Source organism: Stegostoma tigrinum, chromosome 4 (assembly GCF_030684315.1).
Source record: "Stegostoma tigrinum isolate sSteTig4 chromosome 4, sSteTig4.hap1, whole genome shotgun sequence".
Lineage (NCBI taxonomy): Eukaryota > Metazoa > Chordata > Chondrichthyes > Orectolobiformes > Stegostomatidae > Stegostoma > Stegostoma tigrinum.
The window spans coordinates 76,084,356-76,111,445 of record NC_081357.1 but is presented as its reverse complement, the minus strand read 5'-3'; positions in this window follow the sequence as shown (position 1 = coordinate 76,111,445).

Below are 27,090 nucleotides of genomic sequence, written 5' to 3'. Positions count from 1 at the left end.
ACAATGGATTCATAGAGTCATAGACCGCAGAAACAGACTCTTTTATCTAACTTGTCCACGCAAAACAGCTATCCCAATCTGACCTAGTCCCATTTGTCAGCAATTGGTCCATATCCCTCTTTTTCACATAGAACATGGTGCGTGTATGGAATAAACTGACAGAGGAAGTGATGGAGACCAGTGCCATTACAACATTATTAAGGCATCTGTATCAGTATATGTACAGGAAGCTTTTAGGGGGATTTGGGCCAAAGCCTGACAAATGGGACTAGGTTAATATAGGATGTCTGGTCAGCATGGATGAGTTGGATTGAAAGGTCTGTTTCCATGTTGTACATCTCTACGACTCTATCTAATAAAGATCCTGTTGTACTCTGAGATAATCTTCTTCACTGTCTACTGCACCACCTATTTTGATGTCATCTGCAAACTTACTAACTATGCCTCCTTAATTAGCATCCAAATCATTTATATAAATGATGAATGATAGCGGACCAGCACCAATCATTGTGGCACACCATTGGCCACAGGCCTCCAGTCTGAAAAGCAACCCTGTACCTTCAAGCCAATTTTATATCCAATTGGCTGGCATTCCCTGGATTCCATGTGATCTAAACTTACCAACCAGTCTACATGAGTAACCTTGTCGAATGTTTTGCTGAAGTCCATGTAGAGAATGTCTGCCACTCTGCCTTCATCAAACTTCTCATGGTCGTCATAGTCTGAAATCCATGCATTTTTAATTGAACTCAAATTTCACCATCTGCCATGGCAGGAATCAAACCCAAGTCCCCAGAATATTACCTGGGTCTCTAGAGTAACAGTCTAATGATGATGCCACTAGGTCGTTGCCTCCCCAAGGATGTGATATCAAGAATAGGATGAGTGAACTGGATGTAGTCAAGGTTATGGGCTCTGACAACATCCAATGGCACTAAAGACTGGTCCTGCAGAACTAGCATACTTAAAATCCAGATATATGACAGTAACATCCACCTGACCATGTGGAAAAATATTCCTAGATATGTTTTCTCCACAAAAGGCAGGCCAAATCTAGTCCCACAAACTACCTTTTCATCAGGTGACTTTCAATCATCAGCAATGTAATGGAAGGGGAATCATGAATAGAGCTACTAATAATCAGTTTAAGGGTAATCAGCTTTGGATCTACCAAAACCATTCAGTTTCAAATGTGAATTCCAGAGATGAGGTGAGAATGACAGTTCATGGGTCGAAGGTAGCACATGATTGATTGTGGCATGAAGGAACCCTAACAAAACTGGAGTCAATGGAAACTGGGGGGAAATTCCATTTGTTAGAGTTATACCTACATCTCATCACATCACATTACATCACAAAGAGAAGTGGTTGTGGTTATTGAAGATCAATCATCTCAATACCAGACTCAGCACATGAGTTTCTCATTGGGTAGTGCCTTAGATCCAACCATTTTCAGCTGCTCAATCAATGAGCGTCCCTTCATGATAAGATCAGCAGTGCAGATGCTTGCTCACAATTGAACAATATTCAGTACTATTTTTAACTCCTCATATATTGAAATAGTAACAAGGTCTGGACATAATTCAAGTTTGGGGTGATAAGTAACAAGTAACATTCAAGTAAAACAGGTGTTAGCCAATGATCCTATCCAACATAAGCAGGTCAGAGGCTGGGAATTCTGTAGCAAGTAACTCACCTCCTAATTTCCCAGAGATTGTCCATTATGTACAAAACCAAAGTCAGCAAGCCACTTGTCTGGATGAAACACGAACTGCACTGAAGAAGTCCAATGACAAAGAAAACTATTTGAATGGCACCAGATCCGTCACATTAAATATTCCTTTCCTCCATCACTGATGCAGAATGGTAGCATGTGTATACAATTATCAAGCTGAGATGTAACTACTTGCCAAAACTCCTTCAGGAGTACCTTTCAAACAAGCAACTTTTAGCACTGAGAATAACAAAGATCAGAGAAACACTATCATGCGTAAGTTATTCTCCAAATGATCTCCATCCTGACTTGGCATTATATCATTGTTTCTTCACCATTGATGGGTCAACACCTTGACACATCATCTATAACTGCACAATGGATGCACCTGTGCCACATTACAGCAGTTCTAGAAGCCAGCTCACCACCAGCTTCCCAAGGGCAATTAGGGACGATAATTAACACTGTCCTTGTCAGCAATTTCCACCACACATAAACAAGTAAAACAAATTAGCAGAACAGGATGCCTCTGGCAATTGTGTAAAAACTCAGAGAAAACATGGGGACATATTGCAACATCTAAACTCAGCAACCTGCGCTGTAGTTGCCAATTTGGTTACACAGTAAATTGGCTTGTAATGGTATGTTTTCCTGCCGGGAGAATTTTCCAGTTGGCTAGATTTCAGAATGGCCTTGGAAGGGCCAAGAGTTGGGTGAAGATCTGTTTCATTAGATTCCCTTCAAAATTCAAGATTTACATTAGTTTTCATCTAGCCTAAAATATTCTTATTTGGAATTCATAGGTCAGCTGGTATAATAACTTGTCAAGAGACTGTAAATCAATGTACCAATCAATGTGCATTAATATTGAATATTGATTCCCTTTGAAGGGTTTGAGCTGGATTTTCCCTTTGTTCAGGTGAGTGCTATTTTTGGGAAGTTAAATCATATCATTGTGGTTCACATCAGATTTTTTCATGCTATCTGCCAGTTCTCACCTCATGAATTTGGCGTCCTTCTGGTCTACTCATGTAGCTGTGCAGGTAAAATTTCCACCATTAAAGAAAACCATTAATGTGCATGAAAAAGATTGAATATTTTCTTGTTACTTGTTCAAAGAGGAATATCAGTATGCGTAGTTAACCAACTTCTTTTATCTTCTTTTTCAAAGGAAATACCATAAGAGGCTATCCAAATTACACAAGTTCCATTGGAGAATTACTGGTCAACTCAGCTGTTGCCACTTCGTCAGAAACTGAATCATAGCATCTTACTTTCACAAACACCATACAGTAGACAGAATATAACTAGCTGTTTCGGAAAAGTTTACAACAAAAGAGAAACTAAGCATAAAGGTTTTTACAGGATAGAAAGGAAATGGAGGTGGTGGAAGGAGAGAGGGAAGAAACAGTCTCCCTCAGATGAGGAGTCGAGACATGCAGTCTTCAAAACAGAAGCACTAATCTCAGATCAAACCAGGTACAACTGTTTTCAGGCATTTGGTTAATTTGATGGACATAAGCCCATAAAACTTCCACAACAAGAGAAATCATATGACTTAAGCAGAAGATAAAGGATTGTTGAATTGCACTGTCCTGATAACAGATCAAAACCCTGACGTACTTAGATGTACTGACCATTTAATGCCAACATGTGTTGTTTGTTAAGCACGACTGCTACTGTCAGAGGACAACTATGGGTGTAAATTCAATAATGCCTATAAAGGAATTCTGGAATGTCGCAACTGTGCAGAGTAAGAAAAATTGTAAATGAAAAGATTAAATAGGAAGAGATAACAAAAAGCTAACATTGCAATCCACTCACGTGGCCAGAGGCCATCACAAAAACTTGAGTTAAAAGTGAGCTTCAACCATGATCTAAGCGTTTTATTGGCCTGACAACCAGATGAATGGAGTAGAGTGCTGTGAAAGTCAAAACTTTGATAACAGCTAACAAATACCCCTGCAGCGCAGGTGAAGAAAAAAGATGTTAGCTTGCTCTAAGTGCTGAAGCCGGGCACTGTCAAAAGGAATCAGGGCAAAAACTAATTCAATCTACCTTCAAAGCCCAGAATCTCAAAATCAATTGTTCAAATACCTCTGTCAACATTACCAGCACCATTCCATGAAACTGCTACAATGTCTACAGCCTACTATTCATGAATGACTCAAAGACTGGTCTGCTTATTTTTTATAATCTTTATCTTTTTGTACCGCCTCCTTATTTTTAATTTCTATGTTGTGCTATTATTTCTTCTTGCATTTAGTAACTAACAAATGTACCCTTTTGTTAACATGTTTGCAAGGGCTTAGTATATAGAAGAGGAAGTCTTATTACAACCGTAAAGGACATTTCTGAGATGGCAGCTGGAATGCTGTGTGTTGTTTTGATCTCCCTGCTTGTGGTGGCATTTACCAAAGAGGCCGTTCATCAGAGATTCGCTAGGCCTGATCCCTGGATTGCAGGGGCAGTCTTATGAGGAAATGTTGAGCAGGCCCATACTCAGTGAAGTTTCGAAAACTGAGGGGTGATCTTATTATAACATAAGACACTGAAACAATTTGGCAGGCTACACGCTGAGGAAACGTTTGCCCACATGGAGGTGTTCAGAACTTAGGACTACAGTTTCAAAATAATATCTCACATTATGACAGAAATGAAGAGGATTTCTTTTTCACGCAGCATCATTCATTTCTTGAAATCACTTACCACGGAGAGCACTGGATCATGGGTCGTGCGATATATTCAAGGCTGAATCAAACAATTTTTTTTGTACAAGGGAAATAAATGTTACAGATGACAGACAGGAAAGTACTGTTAAAGCCTCAATCTGATCTTATGAATGATGGAACTGGCTTGAGGTACCAAATGACCTACTCCCGCCCCAACTTCATGTTATTACAAAACAGTATTACTTTAAATTTTGAACGTGACATCGTCTTAAAATATCTTGTTGGAACAATTTGATATGTGGTGACATTGAGCAGGAAGTTTGGTCTATCTATGTGCAATACCAGTGAACCGAAACTTGAAATGAATGTCATTATATCTCTGAAAAGTGTAATTGTATCTGTTACCCTCAGGGCCATGCAGATACATTGATCTCTGAGGTGGCAGTTTTACAGGGCTGAGGGTGGCCTCAGAGTGCGTCTGTCAGTGATCTATTCTACACCCTCACTGTTTAACCTCACCAACTCAAAGTACTCAATAACTTAACTGATGGCTAGATACTGTGTTCACATAATTGTAGATATGATGATTGGAATTTTGGCACTTAAGAAAAATTTGTTCTTTAAACATATTTCCTGAGTTCAAAACAAGAAGTGAAAAAGCAGATGCTGGAAATTTGAAAACATTACCATGAAGTTTTGGAAACATTCAAGAGATTGGACAGGATCTGAACAGAAAGAGCCCAGTTAACTAAGCTGCCATGTCCACTGAATTCTTAGCTTATTTCTTTTCACTTTATGGGGCCTTGGATGATGACCGGAGAAATGTAGACATCAGATTTATGAGTAAAATTGTAGAGTGCTCGGTAATGAGGGATTTTGTCAGGATATGAGTTAGTGGAGAGAACAGTCAAGCATGAAGTTCCTTAATTGATGAATGTACTATTATTTATTAAACGCTTTGGGCTATAGTCGCCTTCTCTATTTCTGGCTTCCAGCTTTGTTGAACCATGACATGTGAATGGAGATCTATTTGTATGCTTTCATTTTCTAGAAACAATAAATCCTTTGCTATTTTTGTGAAATGCTCCAAAATATGCCAAGAGAGGTTCACTGGGTTATTTTACAGGCTGAACCACATTTATCCAGGCACCTGAAATAAGACCTGTAAGTTCTTACATTTTCTACAACTCTTCTGGCTTCATTTTCTTTTCCAATATTCCTTTCTGATACTTCATTCAATTCATTCTTTGACTACAGGGAATAACACTGATCACCTATCAATTCTGCTTTATTGTTATCAAACCCCAGTGGCTCAGTGGTTAGCACTGCAGCCTCACAGCACCAGGGACCGGGTTCGATTCCAGCCTCGGATAACTGTCTGTGTGGAGTTTGCGCATTCTCCCCGTGTCTGCGTGGGTTTCCTTTAGATGTTCTGGTTTCCTTCCACAGTCCAAAGATGTGCAGACTAGGTGGATCGGTCATGCTAAATTGCCCATAGTGTTCAGGGGTATGTGGGTTATAGGGAGGATGGGTCTGGGTGGGATGCTCTATGGGGTGGTGTGGACTTGTTGGGCCAAAGGGCCTGCTTCCACACTGTAGGGAATCTAATCTTAAAAAAAAAACCTGGAGGCTGGTGTGTTAGTTAATCAAGTGATGGAAGTATTATGGCTGTTTTCTCCGTATCCTGCATTGACATGCACAAATGCCATTGTAATTTTACTGAGCAATTGAATCAAATGGAAGTTATTCCTCTTCATAAAATCAAGCTGTTCGTATGTATGGGATTTGAATGTTGTTCATTAATTGTTCTTTGCACCAGTCTAATACTGCTGCATCTGTAGAATTGCACGGATCTCTCTCGCGCTCTCTCTGTCTCTCTCTCTCTCTCTCTCTCTATGCATTTAACTGTTTTCAATGAGAAGGACACAAACTGCACAGCTTTCCTGAATAAAATAACAGTGATCTTGATTATGTAATAACAAACAGTAGCCTGGTTAATGTACCAAAAGTCATCTGATGCTACTTGGAAGGATTTGGAGGAGGAAAATTTAAAACAACGATCATTTTGACAAAGACAGACAATGCCTTTCTTCTGCTGGAACTGGACTGCAGGTTTTCAGTCAAAACCGTTGACAAATTTCCCCAGTAGCCTCTTTAGAAAATATAGCTTTCTCAGACACTTACTCTCAAAAGAACTCTTTTGGCAGTGAACCTGTCTGAATGGATAGAAGTGCAGGAGACAGATGCTTTCTGTGAAGCTTCATTCTATAAAACACCAATCCAGCCTCTATCATATCCTTCTCCTCTTCATAGCAAAAAAAAGGGCTGTTCCATCGGTAAGATGGGGTCTCTAATGTAAACAGTAGTTTAAGTAAATTGGAAAAAAACTAGCAGCAAAATCCACAACTGAACATCTGCAACACTAAAGAGATTAATGTGTGAGCAAAGTAAGACCAAGCTTCAGTACTAACGCACAAAGCAATCTCTTCAGTTGGCTATCGCTGTGTAGTTCCTGCAGTGGTGGTAGCTATTTGGGGCAGACAGGGTGAAGATAGATAGAAATGGACTGAGATTAACCATTCTTCCCTCACCCCACTTACATAAGTCATTCCCATGTAGTTTTAAAGTGGATTGACATTGTATGAAAGAGTTCAGGTTTGATTTGTGCTTTGGAATTGGGATGATGGCCTTGACTATCACCTTTGATCAGCATCAAAGGGAATGTTAATTCAAAGGAAAATTTGAATTCACATGGCACAGATATATATTTTTTATGTAGTTCATGAAAGAAAGTTATGACTAGTCATAAAGGGCTGAATCCATCAGGCAGGCAAACATCTTTCTCATCTGCCTCCAGGTCCATTGTATGTCTGAGACTACATTCGTCTTGTGTCAGCTGCGTCTGTGAAATGCGAACCAATGTTCTGTAGAGGTGCAGCCCCTGATGTGCAGAAAAGTGTAACTTTAATTTTCGCCATGCTATTCTCCCCAGATGTATTCATGTTTAAGCAAAGTGTGTGATTGCCTGTGTTCCATTATTTAGCACTGAGCATTGCCAGACTATGCTGCATGATTTTCCTTCACAAATTTATCTTGTGATGAATTTCTACAGGTACTCTGTTGTAGCTTTTGCAAAAGAGTCGCAACAGTCTATTGATAAACTGTCAGGAGTTATCAAAACTGACCTTTTTTTGCTGATCATCGTGTGGATGTTAGCCTATAAAGAATAATTGATTCACAATATGAAAGGCATAAAAAAATGAATAAAGCACAGCAGGCAAGTGGACATAGAATTGGGTAATAGACGAATGGATGACAGTGGAACAAATTTGATGCTGAGTGCTAACCAGGTGGATGGGTCATCATTGGACAAATGTGCAGTGCAAAGAACCCCAAATTCCAACTGATTTTGGTTCTGCACTTGGATTATAAGTAGTCATCTAAATTACTGCCTGCAATAGGCACCTCAACAAATAACAGGTATTATTCCAGCCTCTGAATCTGAAGGCCTAGATTTAAGTCTAAAATACTGCAGAAGCGTCCTAACAAATCTGAACAGCTTGATTAAAAATATCCTTATGTGGTTAGAAATACCCTCTCTTTCAGGCTAGAAATGAATGGTGGCCTTTCCCCGCAACATTCAAAATTGATGAAACACTTTGCTCACTGCAGAAACTCAATTCCCTTAAAACTTAAAGAATGAATGACCAATTTATATTTCTATAATATTTTTCATGACATGAGGACTTCCCAAACTGTTTTATAACCTTTGCTTACACAGGGTATCCTCTGAACTGTGGGATTTTCAATGTTCCATCATCACACTTTTCAATCAGGTTTGGAAGTGTTTGAATTTCTGAAACATGTTGTCTTCCTACAGTTTTAATGTTTGGAAAAGAATATCAATTTCAAGATAAATGGACTACTTTTTACTAGTGTTATCAACCTGGTAGAAAATGAAAAAGAAAATTGAGCAAAAATGTATCAGGAGAACCACAAATCAGCAAAACATTAAAAAAATCAAAGTGGCTTATTCCAAATCCACAAGAGACATCCAGTCAAAAGATTTGATCCATTAAAGGCACATAGTCTGACCTTCATTTCAACATCTAGATTGGTCATAAATTACAATCAAAACCCATTTAATTGTGTACATTTGTTAGTCTATATGTGGCTGAATTTAACAACTTTCAAGTAATTCCCTCAATGAGTCCAAACCATCTTTCACAGCTATTGTTAAGACATAGTTATTATGACAGAGAATTTTTTTTCTTTAACTTTCACTCCTCTCTTCTGTTTACCAAGACTGACTGATTTTCTGTATGAGCCTGTGTCAGTCGATGATTCCTGCCTGTTGGAAATCTATGGGCTAGAGAGCACAGAATTGGAAAATTCAGCCAAAGTGCCTGATACTTAGACTTGATATCATCCAAACATTACTTCATGATTTACCTCGCCCTCTACTGTTACAAACTTAGTAACATGTTCTAAAGGGCTGATTCTCCACCTCTATTTTGTAATATTTAAGAAAGTAATGGGCAACATTCCACTTCTGATCCAGTCATGGAACAATAATTTATCCATTAAAAGGCAAACTATGACACTTCAAACTTTGTGTGAAATTCTTTCTCTGATGTCTCTTAGGATTGCTGCACTGACTGGAGTTAGAAAGATGATCCAACAGAAGATAGCCTAGAAAAGTTGGGAGAAGGTGAGTAGTTCATTTTTGTTTGATCGTGGTCCGAAAAAGGGATTCCAATGCTGAGTGGAAGATTTAAGCCATTAGTATGTTCATCCACAAATTTCAGCATTGATTTTACCATCCCATTTTCGCTCTAAAGACTTCAGAACTTCACATAAATGGAGAAGGCACTTACTTGTTTTCTATTGGCACTTTTCATTGAAAATTCTACTCAGCAATCCTTCAGGCTTTTTAAAAATTTTCGTTCATATAGGGGATGAGGATGTGCTGGCTAGGCCAGCATGTATTACCCATCCCTAATTGCCAAGAGGGCAGTTATGAGGCAACTACATTGCTGTGGGTCTGGAGTCACATGTAGGCCAGACCAGGTAAGGAGAAAATTAGTGAACCAGATGGGTTTTCCCAACAATGGATTCGTGGTTATCATTATACTCTTGATTCTAGATATTTATTGAATTCAAATTCCACCATCTGCCATGGCAGGATTTGAACCCAGGTGCCCAGGAGATTATCAGTCCAGCAATAATACCACTAGGCCATTGCAGGCCACAGGGATAGCACTGCAGGCCACTCTCATCAGAAGCAAACATTTGCTTTTCAGATTTTGTCATTGCTGGGGAAGTATGGATATAAGTAACCCGTGTCTTGCTAACAACCTGTCTGCAGTTTTCTCATTCTATATTGACTTTCACCAACCCACCCTTTACTCACCTTGAAAAATTCTTTCCAACATATGGAGGAGCTCCTCTAGGAGCTGCAGAATTTCCTAACCCTCTCCTCCAATCTGTGAGCCACGTCTGTATGAATGTGTTTGTGTGTATTGTGTGTGACTGTGAGTGTTATGTGTGTTGTGCATTGTTCCTATTATGTGTGTCTGTGTATGTGTACCAATGTGTGCAATTCACCAGTATTATGCAGCACTAATTGTTAAAGGGCTCTGAGCTTCCAGCAAACAGCTCAATTCCACCTGAGGCAAATAGGACCTTTTAATTTATTTATTTGGTTTTACCACAGGTGTGAAATGCATGCAATCCATGTATTTAGTACTGTTTGCTAAGTTCACAATAGAGTTTTTAACTGAACATAATCAGATTATTTTCGTTTAAAACCACTATCACTTGTCAAAATTATTCCTCTGATTCTTGCCAGATAATTTCATACAAATCTAACGCAACTGGTCATGGAGCTTCTGTTTAGAACCTTGATTCCAAACAGACCATAATCTTCTGACTAGGCACTTTATGGGTGGCATGCTGGCTCAGTGGTTAGCATTGCTGCCTCACAGCACCAGGCACCTGGGCTTGCTTCCAGCCTTGGGTGACTTCTGGGTGGAGTTTGCACATTCTCCTTGTGTCTGCATGGGTTTGCTCCAGTTTCCTCCAGTCCAAAGATGCGCAGGCTTTAGGTGGACTGGCCATGCTAAATTTCCCATAGTATCCAAAGATGTGCAGGCTGGGGGGGTTAGCCATAGGAAATGCAAGGATAGGGTAAGGAATATGGGTCTGGGTGGGATGCTATTTGGATGGTTGGTGTGAACTCGACAAGCTGAATGGCCTGCTTCCACACTGTAGAGATTTGATGATTCTATATCCTTCTAGACTTAATTTTGAGTTCAACACCTTCAAATTGTGAACCCATTCCCATTCCTTTCTTTTCTTTTCTCTTTACTTGCTATATTCTCTATCACCATGTCCTCTTTCCCTCCCCCCATCCCAATGGGCCTGTCTGTTCTTTCCTGTCCGGCAGTTAGACATATTGTTTTGCAGTCTCACATTCTGACCACTTAATTGAAACTCTCAACATCCATTCTGCCCTAGCCCTCCACCCTCCCGAACCCACTCCCAATTATTGCATAAATGCCGTCCTCTTCACACTTCACGTCAGCTCTGATAGAGCATTTTCTAGACACGAAACATTAGATTGCCTTCTCTCCGTGGATGCTGTCTGACCTACTGTGATCTCCAGCATTTCTTGTTTTCAGTACAGATTCCAGCATCTGCAGTAATTTGCTCCTACATACTACCTTAGCCTCAAAGGCTACATTAAGATGACTTTTTCAACACTTTCACACATCTTTAAAACTGCACTTTTTACATATCTATAGGAATGAAAACAATCAGGGCTGTAACAGCGACTTGAACAAAGTTCAGAACTGCTAACTGTGGTCTTATAAACATTTTACTGCCTGGCCCTCATTGCCTGATATATGACATTAGGAATGTCAATGTTTAATCGGGATCTTGACAGGTAAAAGGCAGTGAGAAGAGGACAGTTTGTTCTCATAAGTTGCGCAGTTTCTGGGCCACATGTTTATTTTGGAACCAAATGAATAACATTGTATGCGGAGAGGAAATTAAAAATGCAGGGTAGTAATTTACAGTGGAGCGGGAAGCAGATTTACAGACCCTTTCTGCATAAATTCCAGCTCCAAATGTACCACAGCTGAAACACAGCTAGGCTTCAGTACTGGCAATAACAGCAGAGTTAAAATTACCACCTCTTAACTGCTGCCAAGCACAGCCTGTTATGTTGTTCAAAGGCAAAAAGCTTATGATAATTATGGAGTGCTTGCTAGTGGTCTTCAGTTAATTAACTTGAGAGACAACATTTAATTTCTATGGGGGAGCTCAACACCACAGGAGGCCATATCTTCCTTTTATATTTCCCTTCACATATGAGAAAAATCTTTGGCAACTTCGTGGTCTATATGGCAGTCTGCATTGAAACCGTTTTCCAGGAGACTTTTAAAAAATGCATAAACTGTTTACAAATAAAACCATTTAACCTTTTGAGTAAAGAATCTCCGGTTAAAAACAAAATTAGGTGAAATTTCTTTCAGACTTTGGAGTAACATTATAACAACACCTGCTTCTATGTACTAATAAAATGAGAAGAAATATATTTTATTCAAAACCAGGTGGAATCCATGACGAGGTGCCAAGACCAAGGAAGCGATAGACCTGTTGGGACCATTAAATGTTTCTCATTCAGTGTAAGTATACATTCACAATTTTCCTCATGATTTGATAATATTAAGTAGGTGCAGGTTTCCTCCTCCAAGCATCATATAACTGCAACAATGCACAGACTGATTTCCTGGCGAGGGCAGGTTACATAGTGAGCCAGTGAAAACATCAGAAGCGTCACAGGTACAAATCATAAGGTAAACCTATAAATTTTTTTAACACCAATAATGTACTAATAAATCTTGGTGGAGACAGGAGTAGAAGAGAAATAGTTGATGATTCATCTATCCATTATTTAATATAGTTTATAGAAATATTCCTGAGGAGTTATTTCCAGGGTTACATATTTTTCCAAGTGCATTTGATCTGCCACTTCAGTTCTCTACAGCGTACCACTCCATTACCATTTCCAACAGCTAACAACTCCACAACACACAGCACACATGAATGTTCATTCTGGTCTTCGATGAGAAATCTGAATCTAAAAATGTGAGTCTGATTAATCCTTCAGGCAGTGGTTACATCAACTTTGACAAGACTGTTATTTCTGATACTAGTTCATATTTTTGAAAAATCACACCTCTTCTTGGCCTCCATACTGTATTAAACAATTTCATCGACTCATTAATCACCTCACATTAATTTTGCAGCCCAAAACCTTAATATACATATTTCAGGAACAGCATATTTCAGGAATAGGTTCTGAATTTGCAATGTACTGCTAGGCGATGTCAAACACTGATCTGTCTGCTAACAAAAGATTTAAGTATAAAATATAAAATAATAAACAATGGAAAAAAACTCCTTGTTAAATAGTGTAAAAAGTTATTCGGGTTTGAAAGATGAAAGGAAGTTTTCCTATGGTTATATAAGGTTTTGGATTGACCTCATCTAGAGTATTGCATTCAATTCTCAAGGATGATATTGAACCTGAAGAGTTTGAAGTGATGATACACTGGAATGATACCTAAGGCTAAAAAGGTTGAAACATAAGAACAGATTGAATAAATTAAACTCATATTCCGTTGAGTGTGGAAAATTTAGTGATATAATTGAGACTTTGAAAATGACTAAAGTATTTTATCAGGTTGCAAGAGAGAAACTATTTCTTCTGGTGAGGGAGACCAACATGAAGTAGCATATCCTTAAATGAAGAACATCCAGTGGTATCAGAATACTATTCCTCATACAAAAGGTCCCAAACAATCTGTAACTGTCTACCTCAAAAGCTGTTGAGGCCATGACAACTAAAAATGTGAAAATTTGAGATTGATGGATTAGGTGAGGCTATTAAAAGGTGCGGAGCAAAGGTAGATAGATGAATTTGAGATACGGGGCACCCATTTTCAAACTGGATGATAGAATGGTCCCATCTTGTCCCTGTGATTTTCTTTCTTTATCAGTCATAACGTAAACTTGGATAACTTACATACAAATTCAGTACTTAGATGTTATGTGTCAGTTGTGTTACATGTTGGTTGTGAGTTTGGGAATAGTAATGAAATATTGTTATTTCTTAAAGTATTTGGAAAGTCCTCATATTATGTTATCATCCAAAGGAAAACAGAAGAACTTTAGAACAGTATCATTGTACACAATGAAAAGCATATGTATATTTGTTGTCATTATAGATACAAAAAGGCTCTGTATTTTTTCTTGGGAGTGAATTATAAAGAACCAGTTGGTGGCAGTATTGCTTAAATGCAATCACAGATCTACTTTATGACATAGTCACAAGCATTTAGTTTCATGATTCTCTTTCCATAGGACATTGTCTTATGGATACTGAAAAAAAAATTAACGGTGAATTATTGTTGCTTGATGAGGCTTTGTTATTGTTTCAAAGGTTCATCTTGAACTCACCAGACACTCTTCATTAGAAGAAAATAAAATAGCAACTACTGATAATTTTACAGGAAGACATGCTTTATTTCATTTTTATTCTGAAGTTGAATGGAAGTATTCCAAATTGAAAATAATAAAATGTAACTATCAAAATCACAGAATGCTTAGCTATAAACTAAGGTTAAACAGTACAATCTAGAAGAGTTACATTAACAAACAAACTTCCTTGGATGACAGTCCAGTAGTAAGCAGTACGGATGCCTCAAGATAACTCCACTGCTGCAAAATAGTGAATGATCTGCAGCACTCTGCCAAGTTATATTTCAAATATTATGTATGTATGAAAAATAGACTGATCATGATCTATAAACTACGGAACAGAGCGATAGAAATGGACAAAAAATAAAACAAGTTCCTGGCACCTTCCAACAATGACAAACATCAGGTAGCCATCCACATAAACTACAGTGACCATTAGTTTTCAAGACAGTTTATCAAGAATTTTGTATCCAAATACAATCCAAAAAGCTGCCAAATGAAATAGTCACAGCTCCATCACTTGAAATTTTCAAGACCTATCATTAGATTATTTCCATTCCTAAACTTTATCAGGATGATTGTAACATCAGGTCATGTCTGATTTCACTTGACTGTCAATGTTGTGGAATATGCGTGTTAGTCTATGATGCCAACACAAATAAAGCACAAGCAGAGCAGTCTGAGATTATGGTAGCTCAACTTGCTGCCATCATGGCCATGGATACCAATGTTCAAAGGGGTTTGCAGGTTGTCACAACAGTCAAGCAACCTCCAGCAGATTATTAGGAATGCTAAGATGCCAGAGGGAACCACAGTGACTCCACAAAACACAAATCTGCTGCCCTCTCTCAGGAGGACAGCCATCAAGCTCCCACCTTTGCCACTCTGTCAGCGCTCTTGCCACATGCAGTGTCACTTAGGCAACCTGCTGGAGTTAGGGTTGGGCTTAGGGTTAGGGTTAGGGTTAGCCAGTTATTGCCAGTGCTACAGAAAAGGTACAAGTCAGAAGCTGGGTCTTCACAGTCCAGAGCTGCTCCAGATCATTCTACCAAGGTATCTGTTTGTTTACTGAATGTCAGCAGTTTTCCACCAGCCACATTCCAACCATTAGCCACATAGTTCTGAAGAAGGATTACAGGACCCGAAACATTATCTTTCCTTTCTCTGCACAGACGCTGCCAGAACTGCTGAGTTGATCCAGCATTAACAGTTTTTTTTGTTTACATTCCAACCAGCAGGTAGCACTGAATAGGAGTTCTAGAATAGGCATAGAGTTTAAGTTTGAATGAACTATGGTATTTCATTTCTAACTGATTTGGGATGTTTGTTTTGTGTGTTGCTGTATTTTAACATTGTGACCATGATGATGTGTTTGTCAAAGACAGAAATGTAGTGTGTGTGACAGTTCCTAAATTGGGATCAGGTTTGAGGTAGATTTGAATTAAGATCAAATGATCTTAATCCAATTGGGTTCCATTAGTAAAATGTACAATGGCTGTGAAGTTAGAGACTTGTCATAGTGATGGAAACAGTTTTTTTCTAAGATACATCACCTTAATTTTGGAATTTTTAAGTGACTGTCTTTTCTTCAAAATACTCCAAACTGATATGCAACCATTGCAAAGATAAGGTCTAGATTCATTGCCAACTTTAACTTTACAAAACTGTCATAATAGAATAAGACCTCAACTTTTAGCTCTGTGGTACTGGCATTATTCATATCTCTGATATTTCCACCACTTCTAGAAGGGTGCATACTGATTGCTATTGATTTGATTTGCTTTGTTTATTGCCACATGTATCTTGTTACAAAATATAGTGAAAAGCGTTGTATAGTGTTGCCACTCTCCAGTGCTATCTTAAAACTCCGAAAAATAAACCAAAACATAGAACACAAAGGCAGAAAAATGAAGAAATAAAGTGTACAACTTTTAGTTTTTCTGGTCATGCGTTCCAATGTGGGCCATAGGCCTGATGGCCAGGCATGAGTCTCCTTTGCCACACCACCATCACAGAAACAAAAGTCACCATTCTCCAGCACCATCTCACCTCCATCAACACCCTCGCCACTGCCAGTCCTGGCTGGACCTTGTAAATGCAGATGTCAATGATATAGTCCGGTACCACACCAGCCGAAACTCGACTCTATAACTGCCACAAATCCACTTCGGGGCCACCTCAAACAATGCAGCTGCTGCTGGTGTCACTGAGTCTTGCACTGGTCCCAAAATGTCTCCACCACTGCCTCCATCTCCATGAATCTGCACTGGACGTAGATGCCACCAGGAACCAAAACTCTCCTCCGTAGCAGCAGCCACGAGTCAGCACTAGGATCACCTCAATGACACAGAAGCTGCCATGAACCTAAACTCACCTCCAAAGCCACCACTACAAGCCCGCACGGTTGGGCCCACTTGAGTGTATGCTGCTGGGCTTACTCACTGCTATCAATATCATCCCCATGACTGAGCTCTTCGCCAAGAGATAAGAAAAACAAAGTAGAAGAGAAAAAGAAATGAGAACTGAGAAGAGAGAAAAGAAAGAAAAGCATACAGAACGTGTGAGCCCTGGGCTCTGGAGGCCTACTCCACTACCATTTTACTGGGAGGGTGATAGTGCAGGTGTTATGTATGTTCTACAGAAAATTGTAAAGTTGAGGGATTGTGAAATTACTCATTGCATATCATTGATTTGATACACAACATTTCCTAACGTACCATCCGTCTGTTATGGGCCATCACAGACTCCCCTTGGCCACAAGAAGATTTCTAATAATCCCTACAATGCTCTACTAATCACCCTTGTGCATTCACTTCATGTCTTCCCTGTGGGTGGCAATGACTTAGTTTTTTTTGTCGTGTTACTCCAGTAGCTGCAGTATGGTGGTGTAAGGATACTGACTATCAGCAGGAGAGTCTGCAAATGGTTTACAAAAAATTTTTGAGCATTTCTGTGCCTTTGAAGACCTGGTTGCAAACTGCATGACTGGCAACAGGCTTGATTGGCTTTGTGTAGAAATTGGAAGTTAAATTTCTCAGCTTTTTGATTCTATTTGTATAGATGTGGACTGCAGTGTTTGGTTTTGGATGTGTTTGGAATCATTCAATAATGGTCCTTATGAACAAAATCTCCAGTCACACATGAAGAAAGGCATCCTGGTAAAGTACAGAAGAAAACAGAATAAAATTGAAAAAAGATGCTTGATGCCAATTTAAAATAGTTTTTCTGGCACAGAGCGGAGTTTGTATTTTTTATATGATATCAGAACTCTATATTCCCATTAACATTAGATTTTAGTCATTACCTAGAAGTACTTACATCTGCATCTTGTGCACAATCAAGTTTAGCCCTCATTCTTTATAACAGTAAAGTGTTAATCAAACTGTTTTAAACGTGTGGAGAGGTAATTAACAAAATATTCAGAGGTAAGTAGCTCTCTGCTACATTATGATGTCTTGAAATATTAATCTACTCAAATAAGATAGAACATTTGAAGAGTCAACGGGTTAAATATTTATGCTAACTATGAAAATATTTAAGTTCTTGACAAGTCAATGATTATCCTAGCTGACTGTTATTGCCCAAGTTACTGCATACACAGCATTTTTTATTCAACTCCACATATAATCATATAATGTAAATTGAAATTTGCTAATTTGTTTGAACTTATTCTTAATTTATTATGCATTTTGACATAATTACGGGCAGTCAAAACTCTCCTTAGAATCATCAATAGTATTCCCAACTATTTATTCACAAAACACACTCTCCTGTCATTAGCTGGTGCTGTATAATATTTTCAGCTCTTAAGCAAGCATCATTTGAAGGCTGACAATTAACAAGAATGTTATGGAAGTTTACAATTTCTCTGATTTCCCAAAGTCTGAAACCTGACTACTTTGTTGTAAAATAAAACTTTTAAAATGTCTGGGATTATGGAGCTGGCAAATGGATTCTGATTGATAGTTTTAAAAATTAAGAATGATATTAATTCTGAACTTAAAAGAATAACTAAAAGCCCTATAGAAAATAACAGAAAAAAATTATTTGTTAATTGTATGGTATAGTTCCTCCATTGTTAGTTTTAGACAAACAGGAATGAGCATTCCTACATATTTAAAAGTGGTCCTGGTAGGTTTTTTTTATTAATTCTGGGGATATGGGAATCCCTGGCTGGGCCAGGCTTTAGTGTTCAGCACAGTTACCCTTCAGAAGGTGGTGGTGAGTTACATTCTTGAATTGCTGTAGTCCATTCAGCATAGATACATTCACAATGTTGTTAGGAGGAGAGATCCAGGACTTCGATGCAGTGACCCTGAAGGAACAGTGATTAATTTGTACATCAGGATGGTAAGTGATTTGGAGGAGTAATTGCAGGTGTTCACGTGTATCTGCTGCTCTTATCCTTCCACTTGGTGGTAGTCTTATACTCACAAGATGCTATCTCAGGAAACTTGATGAGTTGTTGCAGTGCATCTTGTAGATGGCACACATCGCTGCTACTGAGCATTGGTAGTGAAGGGAATTCATGGTTGTGGTGCCAAGCAAATGGGCTGCTTTGCCTCGTTCATGTCAAGCTTCTTGAATGTTGTTGGAGCTGCAGTCATTGTTGCACATGGTCAACATTGAAATGTAGACTATCACCTTTTCATGAAAGAAGTATGTCGGCTACACACTTTAGAAAGTGACCCAGATTACTTCTCACTGGTACCTGTAAGGAAACAACTATTTGAAAGTGTGAAACAAAACAAGCACTATTACTTAAGGAAATGGTGTATTACAATCAATTCAAGCACTCAAGTTTACTTTTTACTGCCCTTAAGAATTCTCTTGTAAGACACATTAATCTTCAAGTTATCTGTTTTTTAGGAACCACCCAAAAGTATGCCACAGCTCTCTGGAATTATCCTCAGTAGCAGCTATTATCAGAGGTAAACTTCCTTTTGACATCTCTTGACTGTGAATGTTTCAATCCCCATTCTGTTTATTTTACAAGCCTTCAAAGCCAATATTCTTGTTATTGCCTTTGGCATAATACTCTGTTGAAGACTATTGCAGTTTCTTACACTCTTTAAATTGGACAAACCTCTGTTCCCTCACAAGATTCAAACTGTGATTAAGCCTCACTTGCATTCCTCACAATTAATGATGAAGTTATTTGTTTTTTACTCTGCCAATTAACTGTAATTTTATTTAGGCTAACTTCTCTCAGTGAACTGCAAGCCACATGAGGGCAAAACTGCAACTAACTTTCTCAACAAATACCCAGATAAACTGAAGCCAAAGAATACCTTAAGCAGTACAACCAAAATATCACTTAAGCAACAGCCATCTTCTTTCTCCTATCCCACAAGAACTTATTTCCTAAAACAAGGGTTTGGGTATGCCTCCATCCCACCTTAGTATACTTCCTTCCTCCAAACTCACCAAATCTGCGAGCAGAACATTCCATCTTTAGTCAATATGTTAATGTAGGAGCCATAGTAAATAATTTGAACAAACAAAGGTCCTACAACTGCATCGGGATTACAACTGGATAACTAATTTAGTGAGAGGTAGTAGGAACTGCCAATGCTGGAGTCTGAGATAACAAGGTGGACAGCTGGATGAACACAGCAGGCCAAGCAACATCAAAGGAGTAGGAAAGCTGAAATTTCGGGTCTGGACCCTTCTTCAGAAATTGGGAAGGGGAACGGAGCTCTGAAATAAATAGAGAGGGGGAGATGGTGATAGAAGGTGGATAGTGGAGAAGATAGGTGGACAGAAAATGGACTGGTCAAGGAGGTAGGGTGAAGCTAGTAAGGGTGAGTATAGGTAGGGAGTTGGGTTGGTCAGTGAGGTGGGAGGAGCAGATAAGTGGGAGAAAAGATGAGCAGGTCAAGGAGGAGGGAACAAGAAGAGGGGCTGATCTTGGGATGAGGTCGGGGTGGGAAGATTTTTAAGCTCGTGAAGCCCACATTGAGACCATTGAGTTGTAGGTTCTGGGTGGCATCGCTGTGACACTGGAGGAGGCCCAGGATGGACATGTCATCCAGTGAATGGGAGGGGGAGTTAAAGTGGTTCGCGATTGGAAGGTATTGTCGTTTGTCACGAACCAAGCGTAGGTGCTCCACAAAGTGATCTCCAAGCCTCCACTTGGTTTGCTCAATATGGAGGAGGCCATATTGGGAACAGCAGATACAATAGACCACATTAGCAGATGTGCAGGTGAACATCTGTTTAATGTGGAAAGTTTTCTTGGGACCTGGGATGGAGGTGAGGGGGAGGTGCAGGGACACTTCCTGCGGTTGCAGGGAAGGGTGCCGGGGGTGGTGGGGCTACTGGAGAGGATGAGGGAGTCACAGAGAGACCGGTCCCTCTGAAGGGCAGATAAGGGTGGTGAGGAAAATACATCCTTCGTAGTGGGTTCGATTGCAGGTGGTGGAAGTGGCTGAGAATGATGCGTGGTATCTGGAGGTTAACGGGGTGATACTTGAGGACAAGGGAATTTTATTGCGGGGTGGGGGTGTGAGGGCTGAGGTGCGGGAAATGCAAGAGATGCGGTCGAGGGTGTTTTCAACCACTGTGGGGGGTATAGAGGTCTTTGAAAAACATGGACATCTGGGAAGTCCAGGAGTGGAAAACCTCAGCATAGGAGCAGATGCGCCAGAGGCGGAGGATTTGGGAGTAGGGGATCGCATCCTTGCAGGAAGGTAGGTGAGAGGACGTGTAGTCTCAGTAGCTGTGGGAGTTGGTGGGCTTGCAATAGATGTCAGTTTCCAGATGGTTACCTGGTCTCCCCATAGCTTGAGAGGCAGGCCATTCAGCTCATCTAGTCTACACTGGCGCTCTGAACAGCATCCACCCAGGGCCAGCTCCCTTTCCTATCCTCATAACCCCACATTTCCCATCTCCAATCCACATAACTTGCATATTGCTAGACACTACAGACAATTTAGCACGACCAATCCACCTAACTGCTCATCTTAAGTCTGTGGGAGGATACCGGAGCACTCGGAAGATACCCGTGCAGACAGAGGGTGAATATACAAATTCCATCTAGACCGTCACCTGAGGATGGGATTGAACCCAGGTCTCTGTTGCTGTGAAGCACCAGTGCTACCCACTAAGCCACCGTGCTGTCCACTATGAAATAATTTAAGGTAAAGGTTCTTAAGGCTGACATGACTTAAACACGCAGCCTTCTGATCTACAGTCAGACACACGACTGCTGTGCCACAAGCCCAGCCAAAAACAGGAAAAGTGATTGCTTGCTGTGTCCTGCACAGCCCACCTTAATGACAGGCTGACAACTTACCAGAGGGGGAGCTGGACCAGCCACACGCCTCCTCAGACAAGGTAAGAGGGAGTCCAGTTGAAATGCTGAGGGATACAGAACTGACAGTGCTTCTGCTGAAATGTCAGGGTAGTAGTGAGATGTGGCAGACAAGCCTGAGAGAACTTTATGTGAAATTTATGTGAATACCAGAGGTGGGAGTCATGTGTGACTGAGAAGCATTCTTGACCTAGAGAGAATATTTTATTTCTAATATCTAGATTTTATGCTCCTTTGTTTGGCATTGAATTAAAGATTGTTTTTAGCCTTACTGCAAAGACATTTGCTCAGTTTTCTGAGTATCCAGAGTATCAGGATTGAGCTATGCTGGAATGCATGGGGTCCATGCACATGCTTCTCAAAAATCACTGAGCAAAGGGCATTCATCTATTGCAGAGATGCAGAGGGCTCACATAATGCTGAGGGGCTCTTCAGATCCATACATTTGGTTAAAGTTGCACTTCCCAGTGTCACGTTCTTCCCATAGGACAACAGAGGCTGACAGTCTCAATGGTCCAGGCACAGCTCACATGTTGTAAAATGAGGGCCCGCGGCGATCAATACCCTCACTGTTGGCTATAAGGGAACCAGAACTTAAGAGAAGGCTTAATAGATAGAAAGAGAGCTTATGAATGTAGTGAAAGTACTGTATTTGTGAACAGTGCTTCATGCTACATTCACATTTATACCATATGCCCAAAGTCATTTCAAGGTTCTTTCATTTTTCTTTTCCCACCATTATGTCTAGGTGCTACCCAAGCAGCTACAGCTTCCTTGGTAACTGCTTTGCCATCTTTACCGAGCTTTGGTGGTTGTTTCCTGGTCAGCTGGGACCTACAGGACTCCAGCCTGCTGGGGGTCTCTTGCTTGGAAGCAGTTACAATGTCCTCGGTCTGACATGATGGAGTCAAATGAATCCCTGATAGAAGGGAGGTGAGAGGCAGAGCACCATTGAAAAATCCTAAAATGATTATTTCTAGCTGGCTGGCTATTGATCTTTCTCTCTCTCAGTGCACATTGGCACCAGCCTTGATTCTTTGAGGAAGGGAGGGAGGCCTTAGCCCCTCTTACTGAGCCAGTTAATAAGGCTTGAGCAATGGAGTGAAGGTTCCTATACATATCCAACAATACATTATTCTGATCTATTTGGCTCTGGCCCTGGGTCTTAAGGGCAGCTGTCCCACTTTAAACAGAGGTAGACATCATCTAGGATGTGAGCATACGTCCAGACTTCACTCCCATCTACACATGATCTCTGGCACCAAATTCAGACATTGCCCTCACCCCCAATGCTTTAATTACCCTCCTTGCCTATGCATCTCCAACAGCTCAGAAAAGACCTGAGTAACGGCAGGGGCCTGTTCTCCAAACATATTGTGTGTTTGAGACATTGGATGGAACTTCATCAGTCAGGATGGTCTCAGTTGCCAACCCAGGTCAACAATATGTCCCTTCTCACCTAATCTCACTGGTAGTATGCCTAGGGATGTGTCATTAAAGTATGGAGCCACTTTCTATCTGCTGCCAGATATCTGTGAGAAGCAGTGTCGTATGGTAATGTCACTGGACTTGTAATCCAGAATGCTGGGTTCACATTCTGGGAATTTGGATGTGAATTCCACCATGGCAGACGGTGAAATCAGACTTCATTAAAAGTGTGAAATATAAAGCTAGTATGAGGATGACCACTTAACCGCCATCAATTGTTGTTAAAAACCCATCTAGCTCACTAATGATATTACACAAAGGAAATCTGCCAACCCTACCTGGTCTGGCCTACATGTGACTCTAAACTCACAACAACATTGTTGATTCTTAATGTACTCTGGGGATTAAGACCAATAAAAGCTTTCCCTGCCAATGATGTTGCCCACACATCAAAATTCAAAATAATTTCCCAAGGGTGGGTGGGGAGAATTCAACAAATGTTTGGTGATCCTCCTGGTTTGTAGATAATAAAGTGCTGACCAGCTGCCTTTTTAAATATAGCACTTGGAAGTTGGTGTGTGAGATCTTCCAGCAGTCCTCAGAATGTCCTATTTACTTGTCTGTAAGATTTGCATTCCACATGCAAGTACATTACCAATGAGCTGAGAAAAACATGCTTGTGTGAGACAACCTGACCCTCCTCTGAGCAGAAGTACCTCCTACTTTTAGACACCACCACACTTGGGCTCAAAAAATACAAGATTTCATAGAAGATTGTTTTCTCTGAGGCACAGCTGATACCTTGTGAGTAAACATAGGTAATTTCCCAGATGGTAAAAACAAAGATAACAAAACACTTAGAAGTAAATGTACCAATCATGCTGGACTCCATTCAGCAATACACAAGATGAGTTGGACCAGTATGTGTCATTCCCAAGTTTTACTGACTTTTTCCTTCTAGGTGGGTGTTGTTTTATTATTATAGTATGGTGGTCAACCATATAAGCAATAAAATTCATTGTGAGGTTGTGACATTGGTTGTCTCCTGGGGCCAGTCTATTAACAAAAGTAACAAGGACAAAAATATAAAAATGATAAAAACACAGAGGTATTTAAAGAGTTAAAGACCACAGAATCAAATTCTATAAACATAATTGATTGTAGCTTGTAATTACTTGACCACAATTTTCTCTAATTGGAGTGCAGTAATCAACTGAGCAGATCACATGCAGAATACTGCATATTTTACTCCAGGAATTAAAATCCTTGAAGATTTCACACTATAAAATGGAGCATTGTTCACTGCCGGACCACCTGTTAGCAGAACACAGAATGCATTTTCGATCAGTTGGTGCCTGTTTCTCCTCAGCTCCAGCAACACCCAGGTGTTTTCACAGCAGCCCTTGTGCAGTGATTTTGGAACTCGATTCCAATTCCTGTTTGCTTCATTCTCACTTTCCTTAGGTGTCAAATATCGAGAATCTGTTCCAAATGCCAAGCTAAGCAAAAAATATGACTGCCAGAATAAATGTTTTTTTGTTCCATCACAATCTTGGCCTTTTTAATAATTAGCATAGCAGTATATAAAAAGCAGGTAACCCAGTACCCACTGAACAGAGGGGAATGTTGGCAAATGCTGGAAAGCTGGCAGAATTTCAGGGTGATTACAGAAATGTGAACTGGTGTGCAGCTCTGTCTTACCCACAACATGGGTCGGTAACACAGTGGGTAAAATGCTGACCACACAACCTCCTGAATCAATCACACAGGCCAAAATCATTTTTTCTAAACTTTTGCCTTAACCCCTTACAAACAGTAGCAACATTGCCACACACACCTACCAAATGAGCCAGAGTAAAACAATTCAGCGCTTTGAGAGCAAAATTCAAACAGGAAAAGAGATTTCATACCTGAGGTAAAGACCTGTTCAAGCTTGTCAGCTTGTTTCATTTGACAGCATCTGGCTTCATAGTCAGGCCTCATTAGTCATCACAAATCCAGGCTAACACCTCAGTACTGAAGGAGTGCTGTCTTTCAGAAGAGATGTTAAACCAAGAACAAAAGCACAGATTGCAGGAATCATTTGCAGGTCTGGCAGCATCCATGAGGAGAGATTCAAGTCTGTGATCTTTCATCAAATCAACCTGAAGTATTAACTTAGTTTCTCCCTTCAGAAGTATCGCCTGACTTTCCCTGCATTGTCAAGCATCTTCAGCTTATATTTCCAGCATCCACAGTATTTTACTTTTGTTTTACATTAAACCAAAGTCCTTCCCCAGCTACTCAGCTGGATATAAAAAGTTCCAAGGCATTTTGATACTATGGGAAGAAGAAAGTTTCCCTGAGCATTTCCTCACAAACATTTAACTTCACAAAAAATAGATTGGCTGCTTCCTTCACCTAGACTACAGCAGTGGTCCCAAAAGTCTATCAGGGCCACATTCTTGATGTTAAACTAGGATCAGTCCAGTTACTAAAATCTGCTATTTGCCCCAATCATAGACTGTGAGAACTTAGAACAACTCCATCCCCACAAATATGCCCCACCATGCTACAAACAAACTTTTTGTGATCACCTTCAGACTGGATCTCCAGGTGAACCACATTTCTACTAGTTTTCATAATACATGTCATGTGCCATCAGGCCTGGCAGCAACACAATGCCAGATTCAAGGAATAGGACCTCCTCTGCGGAGGAGGTCGAGTGGGTGGAAGCCCTACCCAAAAATCTATCCTAGAAACTCTATGCAAGGCTGGATCTACAGAGTTCTGGTCAAAAAGATTACATGTCAGAAGGCCATTGAGTATGATGAGCGTTGTCTGTCCTGTAGACATAATGGAACATAATAGAAATGCAAATTATTTTATATTTGTCCTTTACTAAGTTCAAGTCCAATAAATATTTGGAAGTGTGTACAAAGCTCAGGTCTCCATTGAATGCTTCTGTCAATATTGTAGTATAATAGGCAAGCCTCAGACTCTTAATATAGCACCCCATCCTGGGCTGTGAAAAAATGTTATTATTCTGTAAGCCACATTCTGAAAATAAACTAATCTTCAGCTATATTTGGCATGTGGGAAGTCGCGGAAGAGCACCACAGTCCTTAAACTCTAATAACCAACATTTGTTTTATTATTTTATGAAATGTGGTATAACTGGCACAGCTAACATTTGTGCCCATGAACAAAGTCACTTCCTGGGCCATTTTAGAGAGCAGGTAAGAGTCATGAGCCACATACAGCCCAGACCCAGTATGAATGGCAGATTTCCTTCCCTGGGGGACATTAGTGAATCAATTGATTTGGAACAGTCAGTGATAGTTTTATGGTCACTATGGTCAGGGGTGGCACGGTGGCCAGCATTGCTGCCTCACAGCATCAAGGATCTGGGCTCGATTCCACCCTCAGCAGCTGTGTGTGGAGTTTGCACATTCTCCGCATGAGTTTCCTCCAGATGCTCCAGTTTCTTCCCACAGTTCAAAGATGTGCAGGTCAGGTTGATAGGCTATGCTAAACTGCCCAGGGTGTCTAGGAATGTGCAGGCTAGGCAGATTAGCCATGACAAATGCTGGTTCACAGAGATAAGGATAGGGATAGGGTAGGGAGGTGGGTCCCCGTGGGATGTTTTTCAGAGGGTCTTTGTGGGTTCAATGGACCAAATGGCCTGCTTGTTCACTGTAGGGATTCTATCAACATCACTGAACTAACTTTATACTTCAGATTTTATCAAGTGAATCTAAATTCCACAAGTGACTGTGGTAGGATATAACCCTAAGCATTAGCCTAGGCCTCTAGATTGGCAGTTTAGCAATCTTACCACTATGCCACCAAAAGATAGTAATAATAAATAAGTCACTGCTTCTCCCAACTTTCATTTTTTTCTGCTTTTTTAGGACAAATAATAAATGCCCTTATTATAATATTGAATGTTTTTGTTTTACTTATAAACAAATATTCATTCACTAATTCAAGTACAGCACAAGTCAGGCAGTAGAGTACCATTTTACCCAATGCGCCATCATCAGAAATTCAGAATAGCATCGATATATATGCCAGAGAACTCCTCTTTATTACACTAATGACCCTGAAAAATGATCTAGGTTTTGCTTTGATTTTACAAATCCCAAGAATTAGAAAGCTTTCACATTGTCTCTCGACAAGCTTACTCATATTTACTTTATGGTTTAATGCAAAAGGTCTAGTGAGGAGGAGAAACATTATCTGGTTTTGCTACTGTTGATCACTGTTCCTTGTCTCCTTGTGGAAAGAGCAAGTGCATGATTATTAGGTAAGATCATGGTTTGGTCACTGTGCTCATGTGTTTGGGCGCTAGTGGAGCAGTCTCACGCGAGAGGAATGGCTATGGGTGGAATTTCCTTCTCCCTGATGTGGTGAGAGGAACTGTGAGT